This window comes from Pelophylax lessonae (genome assembly GCF_965119305.1).
Source record: "Pelophylax lessonae genome assembly, chromosome: 4".
NCBI lineage: Eukaryota > Metazoa > Chordata > Amphibia > Anura > Ranidae > Pelophylax > Pelophylax lessonae.
This window is the reverse complement of record NC_138771.1, coordinates 215,324,166-215,347,273: the sequence shown is the minus strand read 5'-3', so window position 1 is coordinate 215,347,273 and position 23,108 is coordinate 215,324,166. Positions and strand designations below refer to the sequence as shown.

The 23,108-nt window shown below is 45.1% G+C and overlaps 1 pseudogene across 1 annotated transcript; it reads left to right on the top strand.

Annotated features, from left to right (window-relative positions):
• Positions 1-1,542: 1,542 nt before the first annotated feature.
• On the top strand, positions 1,543-2,885 carry LOC309552592 (annotated as a pseudogene). Its single transcript has one exon. The product of its transcript is annotated as an uncharacterized misc_RNA (transcript).
• The last annotated feature ends 20,223 nt before the right edge of the window (positions 2,886-23,108 follow it).

Below are 23,108 nucleotides of genomic sequence, written 5' to 3'. Positions count from 1 at the left end.
CTGCAGGGCGGGAGATTCCAACGCCCGCCATTCACCTTCCCTGCCTGGTCTCCCTGCGCCCATCAGGGCGGGAGATCCTCAAGTCCCGCATCCCTCTGGCGGTCCCAGCGAGACCGCCGTCCCCGTGCGTCACCCTGCACCCAGCAGGGTGGGTGATGCTTTTGCGTTGCAGTCATCAGTCAGTCGCTCTGTGGCGGAAACCCCTCCAGGTCTCCCTGCGCCCGGCCGGGCGGGAGCGCCGCACTCCTTTTTTGCTCCTGACGGGCTGGCGCTGCCAGCCTATCCTCCCCCTGTGCCCGGATGGGCGGGGGACAGACACCTGCCTCATTGCCACTCCAGCGCAGTGGTTTCTGCTGCCTCTGCCCTACCTCTTCCAGCTCCGGACTCTGCATGTTCCTGCTCTTCTGCAAGTCATCGCCAAGTGGGCCCGCCTAGGCCTCCGTCTGGACCTCTGCCTTCGGATCTCTCAGTGCAACGTCCTTCATCGCGGTTCCCTGAGGTTCCTGTGTCCGTTGTCAAATCGCGGGCATCTTCCGGACCACCCCTCCGATGGAGCATCCGGGTCGATGGGTTCTCGTGACGGACAGCCCGTGCCGGCTCCCCCTCCTCATCTCAGTGAGTATGATTGTGGTTTGGTTTGGGGTAGGTCCGAAAGCGCTGCGGTATCAGGTCCGCCAGACGAGCACATTTTTGCGGCGGTCAAGTCGGTCCTCTCTCGCATGGGTGTTTCTACCCCGTCGAGTGGTGGCGTTTTTTCGGGTGGCCATTTGTGGGCGGTTTCGTCGTCAGCCATGCATCTTGCCGGTGAAGTTCGGGAAAAGATCTGTCGACGGGAATTCGTCGATTTAATAACTTTGGTTCCTCCCGATCGGGAAACTGTGGACGAATCTCGGCGGGTCGACGTTACTGCACAGGGTGACAAGCCCAAACAGCTTCCTCGCACTTTCGGGAACTGGCTGCAGGGTTTCTGTGCTTATGCTGGGGTGCTTTGTGAGCGTTTTCCAGAGTTAGGCCCTTCCCTCTTCTGTTACCTGGATCTCATTTGGGGTGCCTACAAGGTCTATGGGGGACAGTGCTGGTTCCACTATGATACCCAGTTCTGGCAAAAGATGGCGGCGCGGAAAGAATTTCGTTTTGATTGCCAGGATGGCAGTCTGTGGTTATTGCTCATGTGCCCTCACAGACCGTCGTCCTTTCAATCCCCGGCCGGCGCTTCTCACGGAGCGTCGACTGCCCCCAAGAAAGGAATCTGCTGGCTTTTCAATGAAAGCCACTGCAAGTGGTACACCGCGTGCCGTTTTAAACACGAATGCTCGGTATGCGGGGGTGCTCACCCCGCCATCCGGTGCTTTCGGAAACACAAGCCCCCGCTTGCCAAACCCGGGGCAAAACCTGACCTTTCTAGGTCAGAGGACCCCGGTGAACGTCTTAAGGATGCTTCCCTGGCTAGACCGTTACCCCCGGCGTAGAGAGGCTTTGATATTGCGTGACGGGCTGGATATTGGCTTTTGGATTCCCTTTACTCATTCAGACGAGCCTACGATGGCTGCTAACCTCAAGTCGGCGCTGCAGTTTGAGTCTGCACTGGCCGAGAAGCTATGGAAGGAACTGGATTTGGGTCGTATGGCGGGTCCGTTTGATTTGCCCCCTTTTCACAACCTACGGGTTTCACCTCTGGGCGTGGTTCCCAAGAGGGAGGTGGGCAAATTCCGCCTTATCCACCACCTTTCCCATCCTTCCGGCTCTTCTGTCAACGACGGTATTGATAAGGAGGAATCCAGGGTCCAATACGCCTCTTTTGACAAAGCCCTTGGGTTGGTTCGAGCTGCTGGCCATGCAGCGTTACTGGCTAAGGCGGACATTGAGTCCGCCTTCCGCCTTCTACCCGTCCATCCGGAATGCTTCCACCTGCTGGGCTGCTTCTTTCGGGGTAGCTACTTTTTTGACATGTGCCTCCCCATGGGGTGTGCGATCTCTTGTTACTACTTCGAGCTATTTAGTAGCTTTCTCGAATGGGTGGTTTCCCAGTCAGCTGGTTCGCATTCCCTGCTTCATTACCTAGACGACTTCCTTTTCGTTGGCCCGGCCGGCGATGGGCAGTGCCAGGCACTCCTTTCTGTTTTCCAGTCTACGTGCGAGCGGTTTTCCATCCCGCTCTTGGCTGACAAAACTGAGGGCCCGGTGACGGTTTTGTCCTTCCTGGGCATCGAAATTGACACTGTGGCAATGGTTTTTCGCCTGCTGGGCGAAAAAAATTGAACGGACTTCTTTCCCTTATCCGTTTGGCGAAAGGCGCCAAAAAGCTCCAGTTGAAGCAGTTACAGTCTCTGTTGGGTCATCTGGTCTTCGCCTGCAGGGTTTTGCCCATGGGGAGGGCTTTTTGCAGACGCCTGTTGTGGGCCTTGAAGGGCGTGTCCGCACCTCACCACTATGTCCGCATTACCAAGCCTATGCGGGATGACTTAGGGATTTGGCTCTCCTTTCTCCAGAATTACAACGGTCACTCCTGTTGGTTGATGGAGGAGGTTCCGAACTCGCAGCTGGAGTTGTACACGGACGCGGCAGGCTCCTGTGGCTTCGGGGCCTTTTTCCAAGGAGAATGGTCCGCTGAACGTTGGCCAGCCTCATGGGCCCACATGGATCTGTTACGCAACCTCACATTGTTGGAGCTTTTTCCGATTATTGTTGCTATCGAACTGTGGGGAGAGAGGTTGCGTAATCGGCAGGTTGTTTTTTGGTCAGATAACATGAGTGTAGTTCAGGTTGTTAACCGCCAGTCTGCTAGATCCCCTCCCGTCGTCTCGTTACTGCGTTTTCTCGTTCTCAAATGTTTGCAGTTTAATATTTATTTTAGAGCTAAGCATGTTCCCGGTGTCTCAAACTAAATTGCTGATGCACTCTCTCGTTCACAGCTCGACCGCTTCCGCTCCCTGGCTCCATCTGCGGCACGGGTGGGCCTGCCCTGCCCCCCCTTCTTGTGGACCCTCGTTTCCGACGTCTGTTAGACCTTCTTCGGGCTTCGCTTTCTCCTCGCACGTGGGCGTCGTATCTTCGAATCTGGGACGAGTGGGTGGCCGTTTCACGCGGTGAGTTTTCATTTTCTTCACACCATGACAGACGCCTTTCGTTATTTTCCTATCTTATACATTTACTCCAAAAGGGCTCCTCGGGTTCCACTGTCTCCGCTGCCATGTCTGCCTTGTCCTTTTGGTTTCGCCTTCTCGGCTGGGAAGACGTCACCAAGGAATTTCCGGTGCGGCGAATTTTGCACGGCTGGCGCCGAGTAACACGGTTCCCTGATTCCTGACGCCCGGTTTCCCTTCCCATTTTGTCCAATATATTTTCCCTATTGCCATCCGTGTGCTCATCCCCCTTTGGGACCCTCTTGTTTAAGGTCGCTTTTTCTTGGGCCTTTTTCGGCGCTTTTCGCATCGGGGAACTGGTTGCCAAGTCCAGAACTGCCCTCGGCGGCATTCGGGCGGACGACGTATCTTTTTCTGACCATTGCGTTGTCTTCGCACCTCAAAATCGGATAGCCTTGGCAGGGGCAGGCGCATTGTTCTGCATTCCTGTCGAGGCCCCTTTTACCCGGTCTTGTTGTCGTTTCACTTTAGGTCCATTCGCCCCTCGGCCCCCAATTTTCTTGTACACGCGGATTCGTCTTCCCTCAGCAGGTTTCAATTTTTGAGGGTTTTCAGGCTTTGCCTGACCAAGTTGGGTTTACCTGCAGCGGATTTTTCGACGCACTCGTTTCGTATTGGTGCTGCTACCGCAGCTTCTGGCATGGGATTTTCTGATGCAGAGCTTAAGCGCTTGGGCAGGTGGGAACCTTCCCGTTTTTCCTTATACGTTCGTCCACATCTTTTGTTTTAATTTTCAGACCTCCACCCTGCCTTAGTTTGGATCATCGGGGATTCCTTCATTTATTGGGCACACCGCCGATCCGGCGTTCGAGGTGATGGGACGAATCTGGGCTTCGGCGACTCGGTTGCCAGAGTTCGCTGGCGCGGTTTGCCTGGACTGCGGTGGTCCCAAGTTCTCCAAGAGTGCCTTGAACTCCGTTCGCATGTTTCCGGCCCCATAATTTTGATCCTGCATGCCGGGGGGAACGATATCGGCTACACCCGGTCTGTTGACCTTATCTCGGCCGTAAAACAGGACATTGGTCATTGTTACGCTGCCTTCACCGGATTGGTTCTAGTTTGGTCCGAGATAGTGCCTCGACTGCTTTAGGCACGTGACATTCCGGGGCCATGCCTGGAAGGCTCCCGCCGGAAGATCAATGCCCAGGTGTCGAAGTTTGTGCGGCATTTGGGAGGTGTCGTGATCCGCCACAGGGACTTGGAAGGTGACAATGCGGATCTGTTGCGGCCGGATGGGGTTCACCTTAACACCATTGGCCTGGACATTTTCAAACTTGGCCTTCAGCGGGGTGTTGAACAGGCGCTGGCTTCGGTGGGGCGCACGCCAGTTAAATCCTGACGTGCGGGTGGCGGTTTTGACCTTGCCAGCAGTTACAGTTATGGCAATGGGTTATGCCCTGGTTTGTAATTTGGGGGGTACGCTGTCTGTCCCTGCACTGATGGTAATGACAGACCCCTTCCTCCCCCCCTTTTTCACCCCGTTTTGTATTTAAGTTGTTGATGACTAAGAGTGCTCGCAGTACAACTGTGACTGGCACTGGTCTAAAAGTTTACTTGTTTGGAATTGGAAAATAAATAAAGCTGTGGCCTTGCCCTTTCCAACTCAATCGTTGTAAGAGTGGATTTTATGGGGAGGGGGCAAGCGGAATTGGTTATCAAGCTAACATGGTTACTGACCTATGCACCTCAGTAATCATGAAGGCCTCTTGATCCATTTAGGGAAAGAGAGCCTTGATTGCTGGGGGCATGGCCAGGGGGCTTGGATTAAGCAAACTGGTTTGGACAATGGATTGGATGGAGTCTGGGTATGGGGTTGGGCCTGAGCTCAGATAAATATCTTCCCCAAAGGAATTCTGGGTCTTTTAGAAGAACTTGGCTGAAGAGCTGCCCACCTCCCCGCCCCAATTTTCAGGTGGTATGTCACAGCTGTATTGGCGGTTTTGACCTTGCCAGCAGTTACAGTTATGGCAATGGGTTATGCCCTGGTTTGTAATTTGGGGGGTACGCTGTCTGTCCCTGCACTGATGGTAACGTCAGACCCCTTCCTCCCCCCCTTTTTCACCCCGTTTTGTATTTAAGTTGTTGATGACTAAGAGTGCTCGCAGTACAACTGTGACTGGCACTGGTCTAAAAGTTTACTTGTTTGGAATTGGAAAATAAATAAAGCTGTGGCCTTGCCCTTTGCAACTCAATCGTTGTAAGAGTGGTTTTTATGGGGAGGGGGCAAGCGGAATTGGTTATCAAGCTAACATGGTTACTGACCTATGCACCTCAGTAATCAAGTATAACTAAAGGCAAAACTACTTTTACTTTCAGATAGCATAAAGAGGGATTAGAAACAACCTGTTCATTTTTATTGCTGTCTGTGCCCTTGTTAAGGAGATTCACTCTCTATTTTTCCTGTTTACCATTTATTAAAAAAAATTATCAAAAGTAAAAAGTAAAAGAAAATCCCCAAAAGAATAGCAATAGAAGGAACATCTTACAATTGGGACACTAGTTCTGTTAATCCTGATGACATCAGTGATTCCCTCACTTTGGAGGGATTTCCTCTCACTTCCTGCTTTGGCTATGGGACTGGAAGTGAAAGGAAATGTGTAATGGACACAGATGGCCAAAAAAAACTGACAGAGGTTAAATCTCCCCCTTTCTCTATCTAAAATGAAGAAAAACTGACATTTGTATCATACTTGCTGTAATTTTCTTTTTCTGGTGCCTATCCATGGCAGCATACAAGTGATAGTAGCCCCGCCTACTTCTGTCCACAGGACTAGTGCATAGCTATAAAGTGTTAACACCCACGCAACAGCCCATTCACTATACATCTCTAGGAATGAACTGGATGGGTTCAGTATGCTGCCATGGTTAGGCACCAGGAAAAGAAAGTTACAGTAAGTATGATACAATTTTCTGTTTTCCTGGTGCCTCAATGGCAGCATACATGTGATCTATCAAAAACTAGCTATCAGGGTGGGAAGCTTCAGCAAATCTTATCATATTTCCTGGTGCCACCATGACAGCATACATGTGATAGTTAAAAAACTAGCTACCAGGGTGGGAAGCTTCAGCAAATCTTATCATATAAGAAAGTGAGTAAGCTACTGGGTTCACGCCAAAGACAGCTGTAGTGAGGACTACTATGCCCATAAGTAGTGATGAAGGAATGCACCATATTAGAGCCTGATTGGTTCTCCTGTCTGTCGTGTTGGCTGACATCTCTGCACAAGGTGCACAAGATGTCCAGATGCTACTGGAGGAATGTACAATGCAATTACTTTAGGTGGTTGTAGCCCAGCCATATAGTGGGACCTTAGAATTAACTTTAGGAACCACAAAGGAGATTGTGCACTGGAGCCTTGTACCATTGTTGGTTTCTAAATAAACTAGGTATAGCTGCTATGGCTAGGTAATGACTGTTTGCAAGTGTCATCACTGATCTGGATGTATTGAAAGAGTACTTCACCTAAGTCAGACAAAGCAATCCCACTATGGCAGTGGTCCTCAACTCCGATCCTCAGGGCCCACTAACAGGCCAGATTTTAAGTATTACCTTGGGGAGATGCAGGCTAGAGTACTGCAATCACTGAGCAGCAAATGATATCACCTGGGATGTATTTCAGTTATCTTGCAAATCTGGCCTGTTAGTGGGCCCTGTAGGCCAGGGCTGAGGACCACTGCACTATGGGATAGGCATACAAATGCCCACAGGCTCTTGATGCCATGACAACAGCAGCCTACAGCTCAAAGACCCTCCCCAAGAATTCTTATACCAGAAGCTGGTTTTAGATAAGGGCGAATGATCACCTGGTAGAAAAACAATAGAGCACCATCCAAGATACCTAGCTCATCCGGACCCCGGAGCGCACCCTTCCCAAGAGAACATACCACAAAAGCCTGCCCCATAAATTTCCAGCACAGACGGACAGCACCCAAGTGCTCCTGTAGCAAGTGCACTGATCCAGCTACAATCACCTCAAGCCCCTGGTAGAACACAGGGAAAGTGAGTATAGAAGCCTAGTTGGCAGCCTTGCCGATCTGAGAAACCGTAGTGTACAGCCAAAAGCTCAGGACGCACTCAAAGATTTAGTAGAGTGTATCTTGTCAGGATAGAATGGAACCTAAACCTTACACCATGGAGTTGGCTGATGAGGACATGATGGAGTTAGAAATTAGAGCATCAGTACAGGGTCCATCTTGAAAAACAAGAGAAAAGTTAAGGCTGAGAGATAACCTTTTCATTCCGACCACATTCAACCAAGAGACAGGAACTTCCTTTGGGTGAACTCGTTGCAGACCAAAGAACTGAATAAGGATGTCCTGTTTGAGAAGACAGATAGAAATTACCCTGAGGAAGATGGAGAACTGGGTTCTGACAACCTTGTCTAATGTTAAACTAATGAAAGGTTCCATGCCAGACAAGGCACGGAGTATTATTTTATATTAGTCACTAATGCACTTTATTGTATGGTAGGATTTTGCGCTGCTAGAATTGAGGTCGTAAACTTCGAGATATAGCCACATAGGATGTTGAGAGGAGTCAGAAGGCTCTTTCTAGTTCGGGAATATAAATCTATCTTTGCTTTCTCTTGCCCCTTGGTCGGTACCAGTCTTTCCCACCTTTTTAACAGAGACAAACCCATTAAATAACTTTTCAGTCACAGGGAACCCCCCGATGATAAATACTGTATCTACAGCCCCATTTACATTAGTGTGATGGTCAGTGGGACGAATGCTGCTTACATTTGTGGTCAATGGAAAGAATCTCCCTTTTACAGATAGCTAAAAAAGATCATTGGTGCCAGTGGAAACTTATCTGTGAGGCATGAATTGCTCCTTGCTCAAAGAACCCCTAGAAACCTCTGGAGGAACCCTCAAAGCCCACAGAACCTAAACTGGGAAAGGCTGGTTTGTACACTTAAAAAAAAAATACCAGCATATAATGATGAGCCCAAGATGTCTTCAGTAGAACTCTATAATAATAGTGGGGACCTTGTACAAATGGGGGGGGGGCATCGTATAGGATGAAGTCTAAATACAGTCCTGAATGGGAGCTAAACACAGACTAAATAGAGCTGTTCAAATCCGGGCACCCCATAGAAATTAGAAGTCTTTCCGTACACACAGACACACCAGCTCATCTGCCCAGTGCCAGTCAGGACTCATTCCTCTACATGTACAGTATTTCCCTATACGTGCCAGAGACACAGCATCTGTTCATCCTTCTGTCATAACAGTACTATGCACCCACACAGTAATGAATTACAGATACAAAAATCAAAACAAAATATGGGCTTTTATTCCCTTCATTCTTAATTCTTTCACTTAAATGTGCTTAAGATGTAGATACAAGGCACATCTTATCTCAATAAAGTGTTTACATTTCTGGAATTTCATTCCAATGGAAGTTACATTATCTGATGAAACATAAAGCACACAATGTTGTAATTAATGTGGATGAAAATGTTGTCACATGCTTTATCTTTCTCTATTTCAGCTTTCAGTTCACCCGCTAAAGATCATGCATTTTTGCTGAATGATCCAACTAATCCAAACATAAATATGCCAGCATCATTCTTCAGATATTTAGACATATAAGGGGGAAATAAAAAGATGAACTTGACTCCCCCCTACCTATGTAAACCTTAACTATGAACTTCTCTCATTTGCTCTCTTTTTTTTAGTCTTAATATACCATTGAAGGCGTTTTGCATTATCTGTTTGATAAGTGCAAAAAATCTCTAAAGATCTTTTCAGAAATTCAGAGCTGTCCCGTGTACACTTCCTGGGTTATCTCAAGGAGACCTCCCAGTTCTTACCGTGCTCTACAGAACAATTATGGCACTTTTCCACTGCAAGTACCGGCTCGGCTCTACTCGACCCTGCTTGGCCCTGCTTGGCCCGGTTTGCTTTTCCACTGCTGGTACCGCATGGTACGGTGTTGGAATGGTTCGGTACGGTACGGTATGGTTTGCTTTTCCACTAAAGTAGTACTAAAGTTAAGTGGGTGGGATAACAACGGGGTGGGTGGGATTCTCTGACCAATCAGTGGCTAGTAGTGACTGCATGCACAGGATTGTGGGATATGGTATCGGGTATGGTACCTCTTGGAAACACAATCGAGTAGGTACTGTTTTTGAGAGCCGTATCGTTCGGTTCCATGCAGTGGAAAAGCGCCGTTAGTCCCTAAATCGTTCAAGTTCAAGTCCATCAAGTTCAACCAAGTGGTTTAACACTGGCCCACTGGGCAGAGACCATTTCAGTCCCCAAAAAAGCATGGGGTGTCATTGCATTGGAGGAAATTAGGAGCTAAGTGTATTTCTGGCAAACCAACATGTAGTTTTCTGTATTTGCAGGATCTTTAACGGGATAAAACATGGGGAAATGTGCATGTATTGCAGTATGTACTGCATATGTTTTTGGGGTTTTATGCCCTGATATACACTTTAAAATGGTAATAAACCCAAAACAAACAAGAAAATGATCATATTCCAGCTTACACTTCTCAGATGTGCTGGCTGCATTCATTTTATTTTTCCCTTATTTTTACCTATTGACCTTGCCAGTAAATATGTTATTTTTCAAGCTGTCCAGCAAACCTGGCAGTTAGAGAGTTGAGGAAAACCATTTACCACTTACAGGGGTGCTTCCAATGTTCAGATTTTGTTTATTTCTGTAAAAACTTTATCCCAAAAGGAAATAAAAAAATCAGTGCTGTAACTGCCTACAAAATGTTAGATTGAGTCAGAGGCGTAACTAGAACCAGTGCAAGAAATCATGAAGGGCCCCCCTGGCCCCCGACCGGGGCCCAATCCCATTGATCCCGGAGCCCTTTACTCCCATCATGGGACCCTTTATTACAGTCCCACAGCGGGCCACCTTCCTGCCGTCTTGGGGTCCCCCACAGTGGCAAAACACCAGTGCCCAGTCACAGGTGCAACCTTTGCGACCTTGGTAGTTTGGCCACTGGTGTCAGTCGTTTTTTTTATTTTTGTTGGTTTTTTTTTTTATTATTACCATATTTTATTTTTATTTTTTTTAATTTTATTTTTTATTGTTGTTTACATATTTTTTAGGACCCCCGTTGCGGGGCTATGGTGAAATAGCAGGGGTCTAAAAAGGCCCCTGATGTCTCACTTTTGAGACAGAGAAACAGACTGAGGATAGATTCATCAGTCCCTTTCTCTGCAGCCTCAGCTGCACAGAATGAATGAACAAGAATAGCTCTGAAAAGAGCTTAATATTCATTTATAAACTGAAGCATAGTAAACACAGTTACTATGCCCCAAGTATGACTGAATATGGGACATTTACTGGCTCCTTCCCAGCTCTCCGCCCTTGCACAATGTGGGAGGGAAAAAACCTGCAGCTCTGTGGGGGGGAGAGGAAAGGACACAGGGGCCTGCGGCAGCAGCACAGGGATAGGGAGGCGGCGAGAGCGGCGTGTGGAGGAATCAATGCCCTTCATTTCCCTCCTGCAGCTGCTGAATGTCTGTTGGAAGGAGAGGAGGGGAAGCAAGCATTCAGTGGCTACATGGAGGGATTGGTTCCTCTACATCCCACCGCCCCTCTATCCAGGCCTACAGGAGGCTGGGTCACAACGGTGACCACTGTAGCCCCTGTACGCACGCCCCTGGATTGAGTTCAGCTTTAATTCATTAGTCAAGTCAATCTAAATTTGCTAGTGCTTTCAACACTACCCTCTCACCAGATTGAAAATGATGCTGTCCTAAAGTGTCTCTGTTGCTTCTCCATCCAGAGTGGAGACATGACACCCTAAGACAGGAAATATTTTACTGGCTGGATCAACAGGTGAAAAAAAGGAAAACATGTATAAAAAAAAGAAAAGTAATGCAGCTTCCATACATAAGGATTGGTAGGCTGCAATATATATTATTTTTTATTTTGGGTTTAATACTGCTTTAGGGCTAAACTCTGTGGAAGTATCTTCTATTAACACCAGCTGTATAACTACAAAAATATCAAAATAGTAAGATTTATAGTACCTTTTCTTGCAATTAACATGCAGAAAAAGATTTTTTAAATTGGGTAAAAAAAATTATTTGTGCATGCAATGGCCTTTAATTTTTATTTGACCACTGTTCAACGATGAAGAAAATAGTAGTAATGTCAAAATACATGTTAATAAATTATAATTATCAGGATATTTTTGTGAATTAAACACGGCTATTACTTGTCTATATCCCCATTCTTAGAGGCAGGTTTAAGACATTTTAGCAGCCCTTTCTAATTTAATTTAGTGAAATCAAAGATGATGGTTTTGGAAATGTTCTTTATGCTGGCAGTGTCTATTGCCAGGGAAGACACATTTCTTGGAAATATTTCCTGTTCATTCTGTTATTTTATCTCCATTTATTGCTGTAAATGACATGTTTTTCTGCAAACAGCAGTCACAATTTCCAGACTAGTCAGTAATTAGATCACAGCTGAATACAAGTATGTAGCTGCAATAAATATTTTCAGAGCTGGGTCATTCTGACACACCTGTAAGGCAAGTGTCATATTTAGAATTTATTCACTAGTCCTTTACTGTTTATTCACTAAAAATCACATGTTGAAATAGAGGCTGCATTTAAAAAACATTAGTTCATTCGTTAGCTGCTGTTTGCACATCATCTGGATTTGAAATTCTTCAATCCCTATCCCAGCAACATTTGCTGTAACAGATTACGTTAAAAGTGTATGCACAGCCACATTTTTATTTTTTTTAGCTTAAATAGAAAGTGTTAATACTGGAAAAAATGGAAAAGTGTCCCCATTTGAAGATTTCCACTTATTGCTGTTCTGATGACAACTTCCAGTTTTGGATTGTTCCTCACTTTAAGTCCCTGTGACACCAGAATGAATACAGATGTTTACATCCAGCACCGCATGTCTTTCTGTTCTTGCCACACCAGCACTTTACAGCCCTATTGACTTCCATGGGGCTGAGTTCTAGCTGAAGACAAAGGGAGATGGCCCCATAAAAGTTGCTGCAATGCAAAGGCAAAGCCAGGATGTAAACAAACACCAGGCAGAGTCCCCTGCTGTCAAACTGAGGTGTGTATACGAATGGGAAGAGTGAGTTAGTTTAGGTCAGGGTACAGGGCAAAAGGGATAAGTGCACTTTGTTTAACCACTTCTAGACTGGAAGGATTTACCCCCTTAATGACCAGGCCATTTTATGCGATAAGGCACTGCATTACTTTAAATGACAATTGCTCAATTTTGCGACGCTGTACCCAAATTAAATTGATGTTCTTTTTTTGCCACAAAAAGAGCGTTCTTTTGGTGTTATTTGATCACCTGTGCAATATTTATTTTTTGCGCTATAAACAAAAAAAGAGCGCAATTCTGAAAAAAAAAAACAACATATTTTACTTTCTGCTATATAACTTTCCCAATAAATGTTTTTTAAAAAAATCAAGTTTTTTCATCATTTTAGGCCTATTGTATTCTGCTACATATTTTTGGTAAAAAAAAATCCCAATAAGTGATTATTGGTAATGGTGATATGATTGGTTTGTGCAAAAGCTTTCGCGTCTACAAACTCGGGGAAAGATTTATGCCATTTTTTATTTTTCACTAGTAAACTAGTGATCAGCGATTTTTAGCTAGACTGCAACAATGTGGTGGAAAGATCAGACACCTAATTGACATCTTTGACACTTTTGGGGGGAACAGTGACTTTACTACAGTAATCAGTGCTATAAATTTGCACTGGTACTGTACTAATGACACTGGCAAGGAAGGGGTTAACACCACGGGCGATCAAAAGGTAAATGTGTCCCTAGTGTAATGATATCCTGCAATGGATATACCAAAAGCTGCCGCAAGCAGCCATGTTGTTCAGTCATTACAAGTCAGCCATGACAGGCAGAACAGTTATACACGCAGTAATATTCTCCCCCCTCCCCACCTCAGTTAACTCATGGAATGCATAGGTTTTACACTTAAAAAAAAACGTTATCTCAACTCAGAGACCTAAAACCACTAACTGAGTTCTGGGAGGTTGTTGTTTCTTCCAAAATAGGCCTGTCGTAAAACTTTGAACAAATCCATTAAGGATGACCAGAACTGAGTCTTAAATAGCACTCAACTAGCTGCTCATTAAAAACTTGACAAATACACACATGATTTATAAATGCAGACAGGAACATGATACATTAACAATAAGTATATATTTGGATGAGAAATGTCATACTGATCGAAATTAAGACCATGCATGACTGCCCAATCACATCTAGAATAGAAGAGAGCTGGCAGATATTTCTTTGGTGACAAGTTTACCTGACATATTCTGTTTGGTATCCCTAGATGCAAAATGACATGCTGAATGATAAACTATCAGTTGAAAGAATGTAACCAATACATATTTCAAGATCTGAATAGTGGTATAAAACTGTCCAAAGAGGAGGGTCCTGATACAGTCATAAAACCCCAGGACAGCCAGAGGCGTAACTAGGGTCTCCAGCACCCTTGGCGAGGAGCTGTATCGGCCCCCCCCCCCGAGAAAGAGAGAGCGTTTGACAGAGAGAGACAGAGGGGGAGCGTTTGACAGACAGATAGATGGGGTGACAGAGAGATAGATGGGGTGACAGAGAGAGAGAGATGGGGTAACTGGGAGAGAGAGAGAGAGAGGGGGTGACAGGGAGAGAGAGTGTGGGGTGACAGGGAGAGAAAGAGGAGGTGACAGGGAGAGAGATAGGGGGTGACAGGGAGAGAGAGAGAGAGGTGACAGGGAGAGAGAGGGGTGGCACAGAGAGAGAGAGGGGATGACAGGGAGAGAGAGGGGGTGACAGGGAGAGAGAGGGTTGGCACAGAGAGAGAGGGGGTGGCACAGAGAGAGGGGGGTGACAGGGGGAGAGAGGGGGTGACAGGGAGAGAGAGAGGGGTGACAGGGAGAGAGAGGGGGGGTGACAGGGAGAGAGAGAGATGGGGTGACAGGGAGAGAGAGAGAGGGGAGACAGGGAGAGAGGGGGGCAACAGGAAGAGAGAGGGGGGTGACAGGGAGAGAGAAGGGCAGTGACAGGGAGAGAGAGGGGTGGCACAGAGAGAGAGGGGGTGACAGGGAGAGAGGGGGGGTGGCACAGAGAGAGAGGGGGGACAGGGAGAGAGAGAGGGGGGTGACAGAGAGAGAGGGGGGTGATAGGGAGAGAGAGGGGGTGGCACAGAGAGAGAGAGGGGTGACAGGGAGAAAGAGGGGGTGGCACAGAGAGAGAGGGGTGACAGGGAGAGAGAGGGGGTGACACAGAGAGAGAGGGGTGACAGGGAGAGAGAGGGGGTGACACAGAGAGAGAGAGGGGTGACAGGGAGAGAGAGGGGGTGGTAGAGAGAGAGAGAGGGGTGACAGGGAGAGAGAGAGGGGGACAGAGAGAGAGGGGTGACAGGGAGAGAGAGGGGGTGGCACACAGAGAGGGGGGTGACACAGAGAGAGAGGGGTGACAGGGAGAGAGAGGGGGTGGCACAGAGAGAGAGGGGTGACAGGGAGAGAGAGGGGGGTGGCACAGAGAGAGAGTGGTGACAGGCAGAGAGAGGGGGTGGCACAGAGAGAGAGGGGTGAAAGGGAGAGAGAGAGGGGTGACAGGGAGAGAGAGGGGTTGGCACAGAGTGAGAGGGGTGACAGGGAGAGAGAAGGGGTGGCACAGAGCGAGAGGGGTGACAGGGAGAGAGAGGGGGGTGGCACAGAGAGAGAGGGGTGAAAGGGAGAGAGAGGGGTGGCACAGAGAGAGAGGGGTGACAGGGAGAGAGAGAGGGGTGACACAGAGAGAGAGGGGTGACAGAGAGAGAGAGGGGTGACAGGGAGAGAGAGGGGGTGGCACAGAGAAAGAGGGGTGACAGGGAGAGAGAGGGGTGACAGGGAGAGAGAGGGGGTGGCACAGAGAAAGAGGGGTGACAGGGAGAGAGAGGGGGGACAGGGAGAGAGAGGGGGGTGACAGGGAGAGAGAGAGGGGGTGGCACAGAGAGAGAGAGGGGGGACAGGGAGAGAGGGGGATGACACAGAGAGAGAGGGTGACAGGGAGTGAGAGGGGACAGACACAGAGAGAGAGAGGGGGTGGCACAGAGAGAGGGTGACAGGGAGTGAGAGGGGGGTGACACAGAGAGAGAGAGGGGGTGGCACAGAGAGAGGGTGACAGGGAGTGAGAGGGGGTGACACAGAGAGAGAGGGGGTGGCACAGAGAGAGAGGGTGACAGGGAGTGAGAGGGGGACACACAGCAGCTCTCTGAACCTGAGAGGCCAGCCAGGCCTTCCGTGACTGCAGAGTGCATTTACCCACCGCTGAACTGCCTGTAGCTGACTAGAGGAGCCGACTGATGGTCATGTGGGCGGAGCCCTGTGATGAGGGGAGCCGCCCATCCACGGAGCTCCGACACTGACTGACACCTTCTGGCCCTGGACACAGGCAGAGAGCTGCGGCTTCCAGGATTGGAGAGAGGGGGGCGCCGGCCGCCGGGGGCGCAGGCTGAATGGAGGAGCAGTAATTCACTGCGTCTGCTACACTACGCTGCCAGTGTTTTTGCGCCCCCCTCGGCCTGCGCCCCTGGCGGGCGCCGTTCTGGTCAACCCCACGGTACGCCCCTGAGGACAGCCCCTTGATACTCCGTTTTAATTGGTCAGGGGCATCTGTCAACACCCCTTTAATCCCAGAGAAAAAAAGCAGACTCCTATCCAGTGGGGAATTCTCATGGTAACATCAAGAAGGAACATCTATCAAGTTTGAGAACCGATTACACCCGGCTCATCGCTTGAACTCTGATAACACCCAGGACATTGAATGCAAGTATTCTTCCTTCTCAATTCTACCTTATTTTTCTAATTGCTGAATTGTGTCTCTATTTCTTTGGAACACCTTTTTCTATAAATATTTTATTTGCACCAACTTTGACCTTTTCATTATTAAACTTTATTTTGAAAAGTGTTAACCTTGTCCCTAAGCTCTTACTGTCTCTTGAAGAGTGCTACTGTATAGAATAAATCCTATGAACATTCCTGTCTGTGGTGACAGTGTGTGTTACAGACGATTATTCTAAAATCATAATTGGTATTTATAAAATTACGAGCTTTCTTTGGGCTCATAATAACGCGGTGGTGGTGGCATTAAAAGGGTTAATTGCCGCCAGACACCCATGATCGCTCCCCGCTGAGAGAGAAGGACAGTCAGTTTGTTGTAAACACAGCTGACCGTTGTTCTCTCTGAAATGATCACAGAGCGCCTGTGATCTTCCTATATAGGATCACAGATCTCTATGATCATATTACAAGTCCCTCCCCCCACAGTTAGAAAACACTTCCCTAGGCTCACAATTAACCCTTTGATCACCCTTAGGTTAACCCCTTCCCTGCCAGTGTCATTATTACAGTAACAGTGCATATTTTTAGCATATTTTTAGCATATTTTTGATTACTGTAGTAATGTCACTGGTCCCCCCAAAAGTGTAAAAAATGTCAGTTAGGGGTCAGATCTGCCTTCCGCAATGTCGCAGTCCTGCTAAAAATTGCTGATCGCCGACATTACTAGTAAAAATAAATAAATAAATAAAAAAGACATAAATCTTCCCCCTAGTTTGTAGACGTGAAAACTTTTGCGCAAACCAATCAAAACATGCTTATTGTGATTTTTATTTTTTTTTTACCAAAAATATGTAGCAGAAAACAAATTGGTCTAAAATGTTAAAAAATTTAGATTTTTAATTTTTTTATTTTTTGAGAATGTTATATAGCAGAAAGTGAAAAATATATATATTTTTTTTCAGAATTGTCGCTCTTTTTTGGTTTATAGCGCAAAAAAATTAAAATCAAAGAGGTGATTAAATACCACCAAAAGAAAGCTCTATTTGTGGGGAAAAAAGGGCATCAATTTTTTTTTTTTGGGTACAGCATCGCACGACCACGCAATTGTCCGTTAAATTAACGCAGTGCCGAATTGCAAAAAATATGACCTGGTCATTAAGGGGGAAAATCTTCCCGTCCAGAAGTAGTTAACAGGAGAACAGCAATGGCAGCCCCATACTGCTTTAATGAAAGGTTCGAAGGGAGCATGTACCTTCAACCCTTCCCATAGCCAGCTATTATTATTCTTATGATGTAAAAGACCAGAGACTACTGCCGGCAACTTTAATTTACTGGTTTTAGATACAGTGGGGAAATTTTAGCATTAGCATGAGCACAAGAAGAAGTGTACATATGTGCATGCGCCTGCCTACCTGTGACCTTGGCCTGTGCTTTGACCCTGCTCCTGTCTCATGCTCTTGTACCTCACTGCCAAACTGTGTACCGACCCTGCTCTTGTCTCAGGTTCATGTACCCGCATTGCCCATCTGTTGACTACCCTTTGGCTTGTGTTCCAGCTACGCTCCTGGATACTGATCCAGCATCACGGAGTTCCAGTTTGATCCACGGCCATCAGCTTCCTGTCAAGCCTCAACTGATGCCACCTGCTATACTGGCCCTCGTGCCACTCTGTGTCTCACACTACCTGCCATCTCTACCAGGGGTGTTGGACAGGAGGTGCAAGAGAAGCTCCCTCTACAGCTCAATCTCCATCAGATACGTGATACTGAAACTGAAAGTCCATACAAAGGTATGGACAGAAAGCAGTAGAAATGTTTTCAGGAACCTGCCATTTTACCCACAATGCACTGTGGGTGGGTGCAATACTTTACAGGCTCCTTTAAAAATGCAAATTTTTTTTTCCTGTAAAAATAGTTGCATTAACCACTTTAACCCCGGAGGATTTGGCTGCTCAATGACCAGGCCCTATTTTGAGATTCGGCAATGCGTTACTTTAACTGACAATTGCACAGTCATGCGACGCTGTACCCAAAATAAAATTTACGTCCTTTTTTTCCCAGAAATAGAGCTTTCTTTTGGTGGTATTTGATCACCTGTGCAATTTTTATTTTTTGCGCTATAAACAAAAAAAGAGCGACATTTTGAAAATAAAACAACATTTTTCACATTCTGCTACATCACATTCCCAAAAAATTTTTTTTAACATTTTAGGCCAATTTGTTTTCTACATATTTTTGGTAATAAAAATCGCAATAAGCAATATTGGTTTGCGCAAAAGTTATTGCGTCTACTAACTACGGGAAATATTTATGTCATTTTTATTGTTTTTTTACTAGTAATGGCGGCGATCTGCAATTTTTTGCTGGACTGCGACATTGCGGCGGACAGATTGGACCCCTAACTGACATTTTTGACACTTTTGGGGGGACCAGTGACATTACTACAGTAATTGTAATAATGCCATTGCCAGGGAAGGGGTTAATAATATTAGTGATCAAGGGGTTAAATGTAAGCCTAGGGGAGTGATTCTAACTGTGGAGGGGCGTGGCTTGTGAGATCATCACAGAGACATGCGATCCTATATAACAGGATCGCATAGCCTCTGTGATCACTTCAGGGAGAATGACAGACGGCTGTGTTTACATCAGCCATCCGTCCTTCTCTGTCAGCGGGGGGAGATCGCAAGTGGCCGATGGCCATCTTAGCCACCTGTCACACGCACTGGCTCCCCAGCTGACGAGCGGGGGTGGGAGCGCGGCAGTGTGCGTTTGCCCCCTAGAGTCTTCTGAGAGAGCGACGTAGTACTCCGTCGGTTTGCCCAGGAGCGGCCGCCTGCCGCAGTAAATCTGCGGTGGCGGTCGTCAGTTAGATATCTGCTGCAATCTCGCAGTCCCGCTAAAAATAACTGATCGCCGCCATTTTTATTTAAAAAATAAAATGCTTTAAAAATATTGCATCGTTTGTAGACGCTATAATTTTTGCGCAAGCCAATCAATATACACTTATTGGGATTTTTTTTTTTTACCAAAAATATGTATATTAAATATAATTTTGGACTAAATTAATGAACAAAAATTAGATTTTTTACATTTTTTTATTGGCTGTGTTTTATAGCAGAAAGTAGTGTTTTTCAAAATTGTCGCATTTCTTTGTTTATAGTGCAAAAAATAAAAACAGCAGAGGTGATCAAATACCACCAAAAGAAAGCTCTATGTGTGGGAAAAAAAGGACATACATTTTGTTTGGGTACAGCGTCGCACGTCCGCGCAATTGTAATTCAAAGTAACGCAGTGCCGTATCGCAAACAAATGGCCTTGTCATTAGGGGGTAAAACCTTCCAGTCCAGAAGTGATTAAATATGTTACGACTGAATATTTTCCCTCATTGGAGTGATATTCTGATGACCTGATGTGGAGACCTTAAGGCGGTATATGTTCCCCACCAGATGATTTTACTCATACACAAGCTTAAAGTTGGAGTAAACCCCCCAACTTGGGCCTCTGGTTAATCTTCAACTGCCATGAAGCTGCACATGTAATCAGTTATGACATCAGCCAATGGATGGTTTGACAGTTTGGTAAAGAGCAAAACCATTGTGACCATTACATTCTTGACACGTGCCGAGAATGTAAGGCCCCTTTCACACATGCTGTCCGTTTGTCCGTTTTTTCATCCATCCGTTGACGGAAGAAAAACAGACATCAATGCATCTCTATGGAAAAATGGATGTAAATGGATGATCATGCATTTACATCAGTTTACATCTGCATCTGTCATCATCCATTTTTTTAAACCGATCAAAGCTCTATTTTTCTTACGTTAAAAAAAAAAAAAGTATCGGACGAAAAATGGATGTAAACTGACGAACACTCAGTTTTTCATCCATTTTTGCATTGGTAGTGGATGTAAAAAAACTGATGAAAAACGGATGAAAAATGGATGAAAAACTGATGAAAAAACGGATGAAAAATGGATGAAAAATTGATGAATACTTCATCCATTTTGATGTGACTGAACTGATGAAATGAACGGTCTGTATGTGTGAACGGGGCCTAAAGGGTACACACAATAAGAAAATCGGGCAAACGATTGTTCAATTCTCCTTGGAATTGGAACCGATGAACGAAAATTCTCAAGAAAATTAGTACAAAAATTCTCAAACGACAAAGGCTTTTTTTGTTGTTTATTGTTTCTGATCATGCGCAGTCTTTCTTTTCTGATTTTTCTTGTACAAAACTTGTACGAAAACGGTACACATTAAATGAAAATCGTTTGTTTTTTCCCATAGGAGAAAAATCTTGGAGTTTGTCCCTTTGAGAATTTTCGTACAAAAATTCTGAATCGTCTGTAGAAAGTTCTGTACACACTGCACGAAAATCGTACGAAAATTCTTTGGACGGAAATGTTCGCTCGATTTTTTTATAGTGTGTATGAGCCATAACTTTTTTTTTTTAAACTGTTAAATCGATGGGTTTACTTCCACTTTAAGTGCAAAGAGTCCACTTTCTCTGGGAGGAATTCAATATGTTCTAGGCGGTGGTACACTGTGGGATTTGAAGCACCTGGCTAACAGGATTCCTGTCACCCTATTGCACTTCAGGTTGGACATTCTTTGTTTGGACTGATAATTTTACACTTATTGCACTTCAGGTTGGACATTCTTTGTTTGGACTGATAATTTTACACCTACATTTTTATGCTTTATTTATGTTAGGCACTTTTATTTTCTTAACAGGACAATGTAGATTTATCTTCTGTACTCAATTTATCTTTGTTTTGCCAGCAGCTATTTGGATCTGATTTCCATTTGTGCACAACTTTTTTTTTTTTAAAAACGATGTCAGAATGAGCCTATCCCAGGTCTGTCCTCTTTAACATACAATGCAAGAAAAGCCCAGTTTCTACATCTTTAACCCCATGTTAGGACAGACAGTGTTCAAATTTAGTCACAATTGACAATGAAGATCTGCCTACACATTATTAACAGGGTTATTTATGGAAAACACAGCTTCCCAGCTCCCATAGTTGCCAACATTTAAAAAAAATTTCCAGGGACACTTTTCAGCACAGCTATCAATTACCACACCCACTTTCTTGAAGCCCCGCCCACTGCATAATTAATCTTGCCTATTTATCAGATTATAGAGTCTACTCAATATAGAGAGAATTACAGGAAATTAATAAGGGAAATTTAAGGCCAAAGTAGCAGAGTTGGAATAAGTCTCCCATTCAGTTGCGCTACTTCTGCGTAACATTTATAGGCAGCCTGATTAACAGGAGCTTCCAGGGACAATATAAATTACCTGGGACAGGCTCCTATTTGCAGGGACTGTCCCAGGAAAAAAGGGACAGTTGGCAAGTATGAGCTCCCTCATAAACAAAGAGAGCTCCGTAGAATTTTTTACTTGTTGGAGGTTCCAGAAAAGAGCATCCAAAAAAAGGTAAGCTGTAATTTTTAAATATTTTTAAGTTAGTCTATGTAAATGGATGCGTATGATATAAAGTAGATGTTATTCCAATCTGGCTGCGAGATGGGAAATACACTTCTTAAAAAAACACACTAGAAATGGTTAAACCTACAGTTAAAGCAAACCACAGTACATGGTAAAGAGGCTGTTTGAACTGGTCACATTACTGGTGAATACTAATATAGTATAGGAGTCTATTTTTAAATGTTTTCTCGCAAGATTTATACAATTTTTACCCAGGATTCACATATTTTTCCATTTAAATTCAAATTTAAAAAGTGTGAATCCTGGGTGAAAGTCTTGTGAATCTTGAATGAAACCATTTTAAAATAGACCTCATAGTATATCCAGTTATTATTCCTTGCTGCCACAGAACTAGACCCAGGCATCCCGCTATCAGTTACTGAGTACATATCTTTTCATTACATTTACTTTAAAAAATGACAGTGCTGGAAAATGAAATACAAAAGGCAAATATGATTAAACACTTTAAAACCCAGTTATGTAGTTATTTATTTTAGATTACCATAATCACCACAAACGATAACAGAAACATATTATCTTAATCTTTTTCACATCCAGTATATTGGACTGATAGACTTTTATTTTCAAGCCGGAGACAGATTTTATTTACATAAAAGATTGATATGTGGTCTTTTTTTCTCACCACCTCTGTAAACTTTCTTTGGTTTAACAAAAACAGATTAATGTCACTGAAGAAAAAGAATATTTGAAATGGCAGTGGATGGCACAAATCCCAATTTGAGTATTGCCTGCCATGAAAGAGCTCTTTAAAGCTAAACTCTGGACAGGAAAACATTTATTTTATTTAAACTTATTTTTAATAGCCACATAGGTCATACAGTAAACCCATTTTATGAGCAGAGTGTACCTTTAAAACACACATTTTTAGTGGTGGCATCATCATTATGCCTTACATAGCCTGGGCAGAGAGCAGTCAGCAGACTCCGCCTACTACAGGCTGCCTGCAGAAAATTACAGAGGGGGGCGGAGAAAAGACCAGTTACCCTGCACAAAAAGAAGAAGCAGCAGTGACTGGTCTTTATTGCAGGAAGTAACGTTTCACACTAGATTACTGCATAAATATGGAAGAAATACACAAAGCACACCAGGATTAAAGTAAGAATATATATGCCTCTTATATTTTAACAATATTTATTTAGCCTGGATGTCTGCTTTAAAGCAAAGTTAAATCCAAAATGTAATATATTACAGATTACCAAGCTGTGATGTAATGTGTTTGTGATGTAATGTGATGTAATGTAACAAGATGTGGTGGCTGCATTCAATTTTTTTTTTTTTTGGGCCTTTGTTCCCTCTGTTTTCACCTAGTGATCTGGCCAGTAAAACACCTGCTGTATTAAAGTGGTTGTAAAGTCATTGCTTACAACTACTGCCAGCCCCTCTGTTATAACAAGCTATACTACACAGTGTATGTGTTTTTTTTTGTTTTTTTTTAATTCTGCTGCTAAATATCTTTTTCACATCGCCGATGTGTGGTCACATGACTGCCCGCCGCTCTCCTTTCCCGATCAAAGGACTACAGAGGGATGGGCTGAGATCCCTCTCTGACATCAGCCGGGAGGTCACGTGGCCCGACATCGGCAATGTGGAATAATGTATTTAGCTGCAGAATTAAAAAAAAAAAAAATACATACACATCTTGGTATAACAGAGGGGCAGGCA